Source organism: Schistocerca serialis, chromosome 2 (genome assembly GCF_023864345.2).
Source record: "Schistocerca serialis cubense isolate TAMUIC-IGC-003099 chromosome 2, iqSchSeri2.2, whole genome shotgun sequence".
Lineage (NCBI taxonomy): Eukaryota > Metazoa > Arthropoda > Insecta > Orthoptera > Acrididae > Schistocerca > Schistocerca serialis.
The window spans coordinates 329182517-329196341 of record NC_064639.1 but is presented as its reverse complement, the minus strand read 5'-3'; positions in this window follow the sequence as shown (position 1 = coordinate 329196341).

Genomic DNA, 13825 nt, shown 5'->3' with positions numbered 1-13825 from the left:
CGTTAGAAGGTGACACACAACATAAAGAATGTCATACATTCCGCATAAACAAACACATCAAAAAAAGTTTAGCATCACGTCGATTCCGAGAGTTCTGGAACCTGTACAGAAAATTGGAATAGAGATCCACATAATCATCATTGCCACCCTTTTTATTGCTCATGAAAACCACACATTGCGTGTTATACCACCATACAGCGAGACCTTCAGAGGTGGTGGTCCACATTGCTGTACATACCGGTGCCTTTAATACCCAGTAGCACGTCCTCTTGCATTCATGCATGCCTGTATTCGCCGTGGCATACTATCCACAAGTTTATCAGGGCACTGTTGGTCCAGATTGTCCCACTCCTCAACGGCGATTCAGCGAGTGGTTAGTGGTCACGTTGTCCATATACTGCCCTTTTCAATCCATTCCAGGCATGTTCGATAGGGCTCAGGTCTCGAGAACACGCTGGCCACTCTAGTCGACCGATGTCGTTATCCTGAAGGGAGTCATTTGAAAAATTTTCACGATAGGGACGAATGCCTCGCCAATGTACTGCCGACATGGTTGCACTATTGGTCGGACGATGGCATTCAAATAGCGTACAGCCGTTACGAAGCCTTCCATGACCATCAGCAGCGTACGTCGGCCTCACATAATGCCACTCCAAAACCACAGGGAACCTCCAGCTTGTTGCCCTCGCTGGACAGTATGTCTAAGGCGTTCAGCCTGACCGGGTTGCCTCCAAACACGAGGATTGTCTGGTTGAAGGTATATGCTACACTCATCGGTGAAGAGGACGTGATGCCAATTCTGAGCAGTCCATTCGGCATGTTGATGGGCCCATCTGTACCGCGCTGCATGGCGTCGTGGTTGCAAAGATGGACCTCGTCATGGACGTCGGGAGTGAAGTTGGGCATCATGCAGCCCGTTACGCACAGTTTGGAGCAGAACACGACGTGCTGTGGCTGCACGAAAAGCATTATTCAACATGGTGGCGATGCTGTTAGGGTTTCTTCGTGCCACAATCCGTAGGTAGCCGTCATCCACTGTCGTAGTAGCCCTTGGGCGGCCTGAGCGAGGCATGTCATCGAAAGTTTCTGTCTCTCTGTATCTCCTCCATATCCGAACAACATCGCTTTGGTTCACTCCGAGACGCCTTGTTGAGAGCCCTTCCTGGCACAAAGTAACAATGTGGACGCGATCGAACCGCGGTATTGGCCGTCTAGGCATGGTTGAACTACAGACAAAATGAGGCGTGTACGTCCTTTCTGTTGGACCCCCTCCGTCTAATAGGTGCTGCTCATGCATGGTTGCTTACATTTTTGGGCGGGTTTAATGACAGCTCCGAACAGTCAAAGGGACTAAAACTGTGAAATAATATCCATAGTTCAGGAGTTGAGTGGGGTGATGCAAAACTTTTTTTGATGTGTGTAGATCTACTGTTATAATTTTACACTACTGCAGAACAATAACTGGGGAGATTCATACGTAGCTTTTCAAAGTGTAACTACCACAGAAAACAGTTTGTATGCAAGACAGACGCTCGACAGGATCACTGGAAGAAACTTCAGGGAGTGATGATCACCCACAATGGAGGTAGCTTAAGAAAAGCTTGTTCGACCGATATTTGAATATTACTCGTTGTAAATGCGAGAACATCATGTAGACGCTCAATAACTCTAGCGGCAGAGGCTACAATGTAGGTCTTGTGCTTCTCGATATGGCTTGTTAAAACTCCGTGAGCGTACGTTCCTAGAAGAATATATGCGCATCAGTCTAGATGATTGATACACACACTTTAAATACTTTGGTGATGATAGATAAAGTGTTATGGTGGCATTGTAATGACACCAAATGAATTGATCTGTAGAATGTAAGCAATACAGTGCTCTTCATTTATTACTATGTTGTTTTACCAAGATGCAATGGAGGAATCAGTTAAGTTATTAAATTTTATTGTGAAGACGTTGCACGGATGAATGTTTGTAAATACTTTCCATGGTGTGAAATACGTTGTGTTGTAATATTTCTGATGATGAATGCATGAACCATGTCAATGCATCAAAATTACTGCCCTTTCATTTTACATAATGTGAAGAACACTCTAACAATTGAAAATCGGAGACGGTAAAGTAGTCTATATTGAACTGAGTGAAATCCCGAATCCGCAATAGCTGATTATAGTGTTTTCACTGTGTGACGACCGGTTTCATGCCCTGGAGGTAGTATATCTTCAGGTCATATCTGCATACTGAATTAAGTTACATAACTGAAAGCTCTGATACCCGACATAACCTGCTGAACAAAGAAGACATTAAAACGAATTCCAAGGTACAAGTGAGGATAAAAAACGTGCTACTCCGCGGTAAAACCTTGGATGAAACGGCAGATGGGCATCCAATTACAACCGTGCATGATCACTAGTACACCTCAAAAACACAGTCAAAAGACGAGCCCCGACATCACATGACAATCCACGTCTGATAGGATGAAACCTACGTGCACAGAATGAACATAACATAAATTAAAGCACAACTCGCAGTGTCGGTAGAGTATGAAAGAGGGGAAACCTACCGGCTTCAAAATCCGCTGGGAAAACAAGGAATTAAAAGACAGACAGTCCTTGGGAATCTTCAACATACTAAAATGTACTGGTAGGCGTCACATAGAGCTACACGTTACAGCGCTAGCCACACACGGAGTACTAGGAAGTCTAACACGCTCCAAGTCCATCTCGGGCTAGCTACATCCAAAACAAGATAAGAAAGCCCGACTGAAATGTTAACGTGGCTTTGCACTCACAACAATCTTCAGTGGCAGTCGTCGACTTTATTCGATTCTCAAAAAATACATTTTGTTCACTAAAGTGGTTCAAAAATGGCTCTGAGCACTATGGGACTCAACTGCTGTGGTCATAAGCCCCCTAGAACTTAGAACTAATTAAACCTAAATAACCTAAGGACATCACACACATCCATGCCCGAGGCAGGATTCGAACCTGCGACCGTAGCAGCCCCGCGGTTCCGGACTGCGCGCCTAGAACCACTAGACCACCGCGGCCGGCACTAAAGTGGACACGCACAAAATTGCTATGTTAGTTCCATTAAAACGGACATTTCCTCCTTTGTCCACTTGCTAGTCAATTTGTTTTGTCTGTGGTATGCATAAATAAAAACCTCAATATCCAAAAATAAAACTAAAAGGAAAGATTCATGTTCTGTCAGTAAGGACATCATCTTATAGAAGTTCACTAAATCGAATAAACTCACGCCTGACAGAAAGTGCACTTAAACTTACATGATATCCAATATTACAGAAATTATTTCTATTGATTTCATAAGATAATCCTAAAATCTTTTGAAGTCACGAAGGAGAAATATTTTTTGGTATATAGAGGTACACATACATTCTAGTCTCGGTTTCGTCACGAGAGACCTCTACTCATTAAGCCATGTTGACGTTAACTAAAAGGTGACCTTGTATTTTATATAATGGTGTTCTTCTACTTTAATCGCTGGAATGTTATTAACTGACATTTCTTCGACACAAAACCTGACAAAAACGACAGGTTTTTCGCAAATCTTCGATGTGCTGTTGCCTTAAAACTGTCGTAGCTAAATACTAAAGTTCTTTAACGACTAATACGACTTTCCCCTTATTTTATTAAAAAAATCGTACCAATAAAGATTCGTTCTCAAGAAGTTCAATGCGCTGGTGCTTTGACACAACATGTATTCACTGTGTGGAAGGTATAACGCAAAATCCAGCAAATAAATACTACAAATACAATATGATGTCTCGCTTCCTGCTTGTTATGTAGGGAGCGAGAATGCTTCCTATTGGGTTTACTTTACGTAACACATTGTTGAAATACAGCAGAACATATTTTATGTTTCATGTGACGAAATGACTCCTCAGCTGAAATAGTAGGAACTGATGTCACAAAACTTAGAGTGTGCCACGTTATCGTTAGCTAACCCACCCCGTGTGACGTCAACTTTAGGACCGATCCAACGTTGAGACAGTTCATTGTTAATAAACGCCCTTACATGGAGATGCCATTATGGTGGTGTTATGTCCTGGTAAGAGATGAAATTTCCAGCACGATCATGTGGCAAACGCCAGGTGAAAGACTGAGCGAGCGAGTTTGCTGCACTGAGGCACCTCTCAGCAAGTTCGTAAACCGTTACCTTACATATGGCGCGAAGTGTAACTCCTAAAGTTAAAATCATATCTTCATTCAGCAATTTGAAGTAGAATGAGGCTTTTCGAAATACCATATATTACAGTTACTTGATTTTCCTTGAGGCCTTAGATAATACTTAACAAGATGACAATTTGGTTAGAAGCAGTGAAAAAGGAAAAAAAGAAGTCTCCAACATCAAAGCTACACCAGTAGCATTCCAGACTGCAGCTCTGCGCTCCGACATTTGAGACCCTCCAGCTGTTCGCACAAAGACAAAAGCGCAGTGATATTTGCCCAATTACCTCGCTTTCGGCGATAATTAGCCAAGTGCTCACAGAGCGAGATCTGCCCGCCTCATAAGCCCTGCTCGTAGTGGGTGTCGCCACAGCCACTCGGCGTCTTCCAATAACATTACTTCCGGGCTGCAGTCAAGTGTGGAACGCAAGGAGGAGGATGAGGCGTTCCTACGGCTGCTACTGTCACAAGGCGCTTCTGCGCGCTGGGGCGGAAGAGACAGCCCTGAAGCCTGCAGAAACCCAGGCCGGTTAAGCCTCCAGCCAGAAGACGCACCTGCGTCACGCTGTGCGTCTACAGTAGACCCATGTAGCCGTCTAAACCAGCGGTACTCAACCTTTTTCAACTCAACGCCCCCTTGCTTCCTTGGAATGGTGTCCCCCACCTTTCTTCCCTCAAACTCTCTACCCATCATCGTAACCACAAATCACCATAGCTTAAATGCAGTCAATGTCGTCTCGTATAAAAACCGTCCTATAATAAAACTGACCGTATCCCCAGTGCTCCAGGGCTATATACATCGCAAGACGACGAAACGTCGTATGCTGCTGAATAAATAATAGCTCCAATTTACATCAGGAGAAAATATAGCGCTGTAAGCAGTCACAATGTGGTTGGGTGCACAAATAGGAGAGGAACGATCAACACATGATAACGGTGGTTCTGGCACTTTCGTTATGATATGGTCACAAGTTACAACATGTGTTCTGTATGGTCTCCCGACTGAGCGACATGACCCATCCATAACACGGCATGGTCGACAGCTGCGTACTGCATATCCATTGTAAACGGAGGATACGTCGTCGTACGCTATCCTTCAGATAGGGAGAGTCAAGATACATCCGTGATATACACGATGTTTCGCAAATCACCACAACCAGAAGTCACATGGATCTGGAAAACCACACATCCTGAAATTACCTACCGTTGGTATCTCGAAGCACATCTTTTATCTGGAAAGCGACATGTCATATCACCCGATCTTGCATGAAAATAGTGGTGTCGACACAGTTGCAGTCTTGAAAAATTGGAATCACGTATTGAACAAACAGATCATAATAGCGTTCAGACGGCACTGTACACCTAACAGGCCCACGAGGTGTCATCACCTCGAAGAAAAAACGAATGAAAAAAAATTGTAAATCCACACCACACAGTCACGTAAACTTAGTGTAGCGGATGTTCCCATACAACATGTGGCGGGGTACAATTCCACATGCGACAATTCAGTGCATTCAGGATACTGCGCTGAGTAACATGTATCTTGTCCGTCCAACGATCATTCCCCGGCATGAATTTCCATGCTTGCCAAAAACCGAAGGGTGAAGTCATGGCGTGTAGCCTGCCTTGGGGTTCCATTTGGTGCCCATTCTGAGTCCTGTAGGCATACTAGTGTGAAATGAGATGCAAAGCCTCTTGCTCTGTTGACTAGGGTAGAGACAATTCCCATCACTCAGATCGAGCACTGGCTGCAGAATTTGAAGAATACTGTGCGGTCGGCTATAGGTACAACAACTTCATCAACAACTGCCTTGGGAATTGGCCGTCTCCCCTCCAGCTGCACCACCTAATTCACTTGTTTCTACACGTTTCATGATCACATTCTATAGTCTATTTACGTACTACCATGGAGAATCAAATGGTTCAAATGGCTCTGAGCACTATGGGACTTAACATCTTAGGTCACCAGTCCCCTAGAACTTAGAACTACTTAAACGTAGCTAACCTAAGGACATCACACACATCCATGCCCGAGGCAGGATTCGAACCTGCGACCGTAGCAGTCCCGCGGTTCCGTACTGCAGCGCCAGAACCGCACGGTCACCGCGGCCGGCTCATGGAGAATCTTTGCAGCTGTTTCTGTCACCGATATTCCCTCAATGCAGCGCTGTTACTGCTGCCGTCCTGTAACAACTTTAGCAGCAGTACACGGTCTTCTTCTCAACAGCCACTGCGTTTCGTAAGGAAAACTTCAACGCTTTATACCAACAGTCACTTCACAAAAGAAATCAGCATGCATCACCAAGCACACTGACGTCAAGACGGGAAACAGCTCACATTCTTAATGCTTATAGCACCGTATTTTCACCTGGAGGCAGAACGTGAAACTTTTTTTTCTCTGCATGCTCCGTGAGGGCACCGATTAAAGAACATATCTACGACGGTCAAGTGCCCTATGATGTATGCAGACCGCACTGCAGCTCTCGGAACACATTCAGTTTAACTGTAATCACCGGGAATGTAGTATCTATTGGCACCGGTTGTACATAACTTTCGTCGACATCCTACAAATATTTTTAATGTTATTAATGGTTCTTTGAGCTTATACGCTCAGCTTGTAATTTTTTCAGAGGTGGCAAAAGTCTTGGAGAAAAATTGAATCAAAATAGTAGTGTCTTGAGACTATAATATAAACATCAACAAAACTAAAACGACGGAAATGGAATGCCGCCGAATTAAAGCAGGTAATTGTCATCGAGTTAGATTAGGAAATGAGATATTAAAAGTAATTGATGAATTTAGTTAACTTGGCAGGAAAGAAACTGATGAAGGTCAATGCAGACATGACATAAAAACGCAGACCGAAAACAGCAAGAAAAATGTTTCTAATAAAGCGTATTTTGTTAACACCGCATGTAATTTTAAGTCTCAAGAAGGCATTTGTGTAATTTGTAACCCTGGAAAGTAGTAAAACCAGGACGATATACAGTGCCGACCACAGCAGAAACGTCTCGGAAATGCGGTGTCGAAGAAGAATGCTGAAGATTAGATGTGTAGATCAAATACCTAATCAGAAGATACTGAATCAAACTGGGGAAAAAAGAAAGGACTGGTTGATAGGACACATTCTGAAGCATAAAAAGAATCGTCAGCATAACTTGGTAATGAAAGGAAGTGTGTGTATGATAGGGTTGGTGGGGGGGGGGGGAGGAGGAGGAGGGAAGGGCTAAAATTGTTGGGGGGGGGGGGGGGGGGGAGGAGAGGACCACGGCACAAATACAGCAAACTGGATCAAATGGATATAGGCTGCAGTAGTTATGCCCAGACCAACGTTATTAAAGTTACTGAAAATCCATCTACGCAACTACAAGAAATTTATCATTTATATTGTCATACACATTTCGTTTTCTGATATGAAGCATCGTCAGTGACCTGTACCCAAACAAACATTTCTGCAGTTCGGTTAGGTTTCTGAATCTAAAAACAGTCCGTTAAAAAGACATTGAGGTGTTATTTTATTTGCGATACATTGTGCCCAATATTCGCTCACACCAGGAAGAGTCGTCTTCTTGTACATTTCTCATGTGTTCCTTCGTTTGGCATTGCTGTTTTATGCCAAACCTCAACCTGATGGAAATATGTAAGCCCCTGCTATCTTGTAGCTGCGCAGACCGATACGGACACAATGGCCACGTAATTTAAGAAATAAAAGGATGACGATGCTTGCTCAGAACATACAAATATTAGGGTAGAGAGCTGCACCATACTAGTTTTCTCACTAACGACCACAACAAAAACAACATCAACAACAACAAAATGGCTCTGAGCACTATGGGACTTAACATCGGAGGTCATCAGTCCCCCTTGAACTACTTAAACCTAACTAACCTAAGGACATCACACACATCCATGCCAGAGGCAGGATTCGAACCTGCGACCGTAGCAGTCGCGCGGTTCCAGACTGTAGCGCCTAGAACCGCTCGGCTCAACAACAACACAAATGAAAGCTTTCAGTCACACGTTTCTTAATACTGGATCTAATCTTTAGTTAATTATTGTATTTTTTACATCAAAGGCTGTTTCGTCGATTCTTATTGACACTAGCCGGCCGCGGTGGTCTCGCGGTTAAGGAGCTCAGTCCGGAACCGCGCGACTGCTAAGGTCGCAGGTTCAAATCCTGCCTCGGGCATGGATGTGTGTGATGTCCTTAGGTTAGTTAGGTTTAAGTAGTTCTAAGTTCTAGGGGACTGATGACCACAGATGTTAAGTCCCATAGTGCTCAGAGCCATTTCTTTCTTATTGACACTATATCATTATTCAAGGGAACTGATTTCATCTTGGCACTTGCATCAGGCTCCCACATAGTACTCAAATTTACATTGATAAGCTAAAACTATGAACACTCGCCACCACGACGTTGGATGCCGCCCGGTGTCGTTGTGATCACGTGACGCGGTACCAAAAGTGCATGAAGTGGAGCAGAAACTGGCGGGGCATCACCCTAACGAAGAAATGGGCTGCAAATAAGAAAATCCATTGAGAAAAGTGACTTTGACAAGAGGCAGATTGTCATTAAGCAGAGGCTGTGAACGATTGTCTCGAAAACGGCGAAGCTGGTCGAATGTTCACGTTCTATCGTCGTGAGCATCTACGGAAAGTGGTAGATGGAAAGTGGAACAACCAATCGACATTGAAACTACCACTAGGCACTATGTTGTTGGATGTACACGTCTCTTTGTAGAACGTGGGGTTCGGAGGCTTGTCTGCTCTGTTAAGTAAGAGAGATAGAGGTCTGTGCCATCTCTAACGAAAGAGCACAATGCTGGTGCACGCATAGGTTTTTCGGAACACACCGTTCGTCATACGTTGTCCAACATGGAGCCCCGCAGAGGACCTCACAGGCGTGTTCATATGTTGATCGAACGATATAGTCATTTACGATCGCAGTGGGCTCAGGACCTTCGAGATTCGACCGTAGATCGATAGAAACGTGTCGCCTCTTCGGATGAATCACATTTTTGATACACTAAGTCGATTGTCATTCACAGAAACGCGTCATCGAGGTGAAGGCAGCTCGAAACGTGCATCGCGCCAAGGATGCAGAGGCTGGTGAGAGCAGTATTATGCTATCGGAGTTATTCTCCTGCGCTTGCACGGTACCTGTTGTAGTCATGGAAGACACGCTGACACCTGGGAATCATTTGCATCCCTCCATATTTGATTTCTTCCCTGACTGCGGTGTTATCTTCCAACAGTATAACTGTCCGTGTCTGAGAGCCAGAACAGTGCTACAGTGGTTTGAGGAGCATTATAGTGAACTCACGTTGATGTCAAAAAATGGTTCAAATGGCTCTGACCGCTATGGGACTTAACATCTGAGGTCATCAGTCCCCTAGAACTTAGAACTACTTAAACCTAACTAACCTAAGGACATCACACACATCCATGCCCGAGGCAGGATTCGAACCTGCGGCCGTAGCGGTCGCGCGGTTCCAGACTGTAGCGCCTAGAACCGCTCGGGAACCTCGGCCGGCAAACGTTAATGACTTAGCGACCAAATTCACCTGATGTAAATCCTGTTGAACCCACCCCTGCGTCGCAATCAGGCGCCATCACTGTGTCAGCAAATCAGCTGCCCGTTATGTACGCGGATTACGTGACCTGTGCAAAGACATAAATACTTTATTTCGCGAATAACTTATTGTTGTAGTTATCAAAGGTGGTTTTCTGCACTAATGATAGACTATAAACGCTTATTATTCTTGAAGCGCCAGGCAAGGTACTCTGGGTTAAGCGTTTGAAAAAGGGTGCCACACTGATAGCAGAGCAGTGAGATGTGAGGTGTGAAATGGACCCGGTCGCTGTGTTTGCTGTTTAATAAGGAAGTTCATGTTACTGGGATTATCCGTAGACACTGCCTATTTGCAAAGTGTTCGTAACTAAATTTACTATGGTTTACGTAGTGAAATTGCTGTGGACGCCGCAAATGCATTCTCGGCGTATCGTTGCGAGTTCATTACCGTAGAAGGTCTGTAGCCACGAACTTTGATACTGTGCTCGAATTCAATCATTCCGAAGAGTAGTTCGCTCAACTTACTTACTCTTCATTCAGTTTAGTTCATTAGCCATTTATATGATGTACAACATGGAAAGCGACGAGCTGGGAATCGAAGTTGCCAGATAAAAAAGGAAGACAACTATTAATTTTGAAGCCAGTGCTGCAGAAAAAAATCGAAAATGTTTATTGGCGTATGGACTAACAACAAATACATGAAAATACGTAAAAACTAATCAGTGCTAAAACGGCACTTAAAGAAATCGATAACACTAGATTTTATTGCAAATTTACAAAAAAAGTCTGCCTCCTATCACCGAGACGAGACGTAGGACGAAGTAACTTTTCTATTTCTCCATGACATTAAACTGGCGACAAAACATCTGAAAGATCCTCTTAAAACATGGAAATGGATGAAACCTACACAGTGCCGGCCGGAGTGGCCGAGCGGTTCTAGACGCTACAGTCTGAAACCGCGCGACCGCTACGGTCGCAGGTTCGAATCCTGCCTCGGGCATGGATGTGCGTGATGTCCTTAGGTTAGTTAGGTTTAAGTAGTTGTAAGTTCTAGGGGACAGATGACTTCAGAAGTTAAGTCCCATAGTGCTCAGAGCCAAACCTACATAATAAAAAAATGCGAACACGGGCAGCTCAAGATTACGAACAGAGCACACAGAAACAAATATAATTTCCAGAGCTCTGAATAAGCATAAACAAAAGTCTGACAGTATTAAGTAAAGTATTGAAGATTACTGCCTAGAAATTAATGCTGATTCCGAAGCGAAATCACATATTCTTATACATAACACTTTCGAAACCCTATGGCGGTGATTTACAGCCCATTTTAAGACTCTGGTAGAGGAGCAATAAATATGAAACACCACCAGATGCAGAACTCACTGCCACTACGCTAAAAAGCACAGGGGGGCTGGACATATTGAACAAAGTTAACGTTCATCTTATAATGAACCAGGCACATAAGTCACTCGCTATGGTAACAGACCAACTGAAAATGCGTGTTCTACAGGTTTTCTCAAGAGATTAACCTTTGGTGCTTCACTAGTGCCCTCGTGAACGAGGTGGAGCTCTTCTGTCACTAGCCCGACCCTTCACAGTATCGCGAGTACAGGCAGAGGTCTCTTCAAATGCAGTTCACCAAGTGCATGTCCTCGAACCCTCGAACAGTGCTAGTCAGAACTACGTGGAGCACCGCATCGGACGTGCACCCTGGCGGAACGAAGCCGAATGATTCAATGAGGTACCAACATCGAGTGCCAGCCTGCGCTCTCAGCACTCTGTAGACGGACAGTCGGCGCAGGTTGCGCATTCTAGTGGGACGCTATAGCACTCGTTGCTAAGATACAACGGCTGAAGCTACAATAGATGGAAAGTTCCATCGATAAGAGCTGACAAACGACACTTATAAGCGGCTGTATAAGGGACTGTCAAATGAAAACTATATATATATATATATATATATATATATATATATATATATATATATATATATTCCAATTGCGACAAGATGGTAAATACCTTCCTAGAATAATGTTTGCGGTTGCCTGTGCAACCATAATTGAGCCTAGGCGTGCACCTCCTCCAAAGAAGCAAATCGACAGTCAAGAATGTCTTTCTTGAGGGTTACAAAACAATGGAAATCGCGTGGGGAGAGATCAGGACTTCCCCGTGAAACTTCTGTAGCGAAGCGAAATCGTAACAGCCTTGGCAACATGTGAGCTCTCCAAATCCACCCTGATGTTGCACGCCACAATAGCGTCCAGACTTGAGCAAGCAATGTGACAGCTCTTCTGGAGGAAGAAAAAAATACACTGCCCCAGCTAAACATGAGCGTACGCGGCATCGTTGCCCCTGGCAAAAGGAATGAATAGCAACCGAATTTAATTTCATTACATTTGATTACATTACCGGAAATAGTCTTGGGCATGTTGACACCACAGCTAAAGTGAAAACTTGACATATGAGAACCACACCAACGACATCTGAATATGTTCGTAACACAGTCAATATGTAAATATACAGCTGAGGTGGTTTTCATTAATCTTTATCATTTTTCAGTGCATTCACGTTCAGTAAAGCACCTCCATCAAAATACGTTTTAGTTCTCCAATTTTCTTTTGCATCCATTTCATTCCTTTTCATCATTCTTGAAGATGAGTCCTAGCTTAACACATTCTGAAAATCCTAAATTCTGGACGACGTAGAAACATTAATGACAAAACGACAGTCATGTTTTCTCAACTAGCATCCTTAGAAATAGTTTTCCAACTGAATTCCTATGAATTAGTGTTCGATAACAGCGCTCACTAGACGCTTGTTAAGAGAGGAACTATTTTGCGAAATAGTCCGACTGCAAGGCGTCCAACGCCTTAACAAAACACCTTCCATAGGGAAACAGTGGCGTGGAATTAAAGGGACCAGACTGCTACGGTCATCGGTCGGAAACAGTGGAGAGCAACAATAAAACACTATTACATAGCTTAAGACGCTAATACATAGCTTCATTTTCCTACTACATCTCCCGTAGTTAAATCGAGAAAGCTTACAAAAACCACCCAATATTGAGGTATCTACTCACCGCCAATGACCAAATATTAATGAGACTATACTAACACAAATCTCTTTCGCATGTACGTATATCCACATCAGACGTCAAGCACATACTGATAAAAATGCAATTATAGTCTATTGGTCGATCCTGTTTACTTAATTTGATGTTTTGAAAGACGAGTGACACATATTGCTGACACACTACTTAATTTCACTAGTGTATTTTCTGTCAGATCACTGAAGTAACGGTGAACATGAGTAATCATCTGACAATGTCATTCTGTGGGGTTAATGACATTTTTGTCACTAAAATATATTTTTTGCATCATTAGAAGTTAGTACTTGTGTAGCAAGTGGAGACCGGGACTTAAAGAAACGGGCGACATTTACGGTAAATGTTTCCAGAATGAGATTTTCACTCTGCAGCGGAGTGTGCGCTGATATGAAACTTCCTGGCAGATTAAAACTGTGTGCCCGTCCGAGACTCGAACTCGGGACCTTTGCCTTTCGCACTTGCCCGCGAAAGGCAAAGGTCCCGAGTTCGAGTCTCGGACGGGCACACAGTTTTAATCTGCCAGGAAGTTTTTACGGTAAATGTAGAAATGGTTCTTTGCCTGTCGGAAATTGGGGTGACGTTATTCTTCTGCAGTGATTCTTTTGTTCTTTTTTAAATTATGCGATTAGCATGCACTTCTTTTGTTTCGGACTCATACTGATTAGCACAAAATTTCCAGAATTACCATGTGGTTCAGTATAAAATGTTCTCCGTGCACTAGACACGTTAATTCTCTATGATAACCTGAGATTACAACACATAACCACTACTGTGTTTGTCAGGAGCATTCAGCTACTTTCATCACAAAGACAATGAGCATATTGTCGAAAGGTCGGATTTTCAAATGAATTAATGTGACCAATGGCCCGAGAGCAGTTTATGCAGCAAATCTGCAGTGAAAGACTTCACTGTTATAATAGAGGTACTTTTAATTAACTTTAGTATTGGAAGAGTATC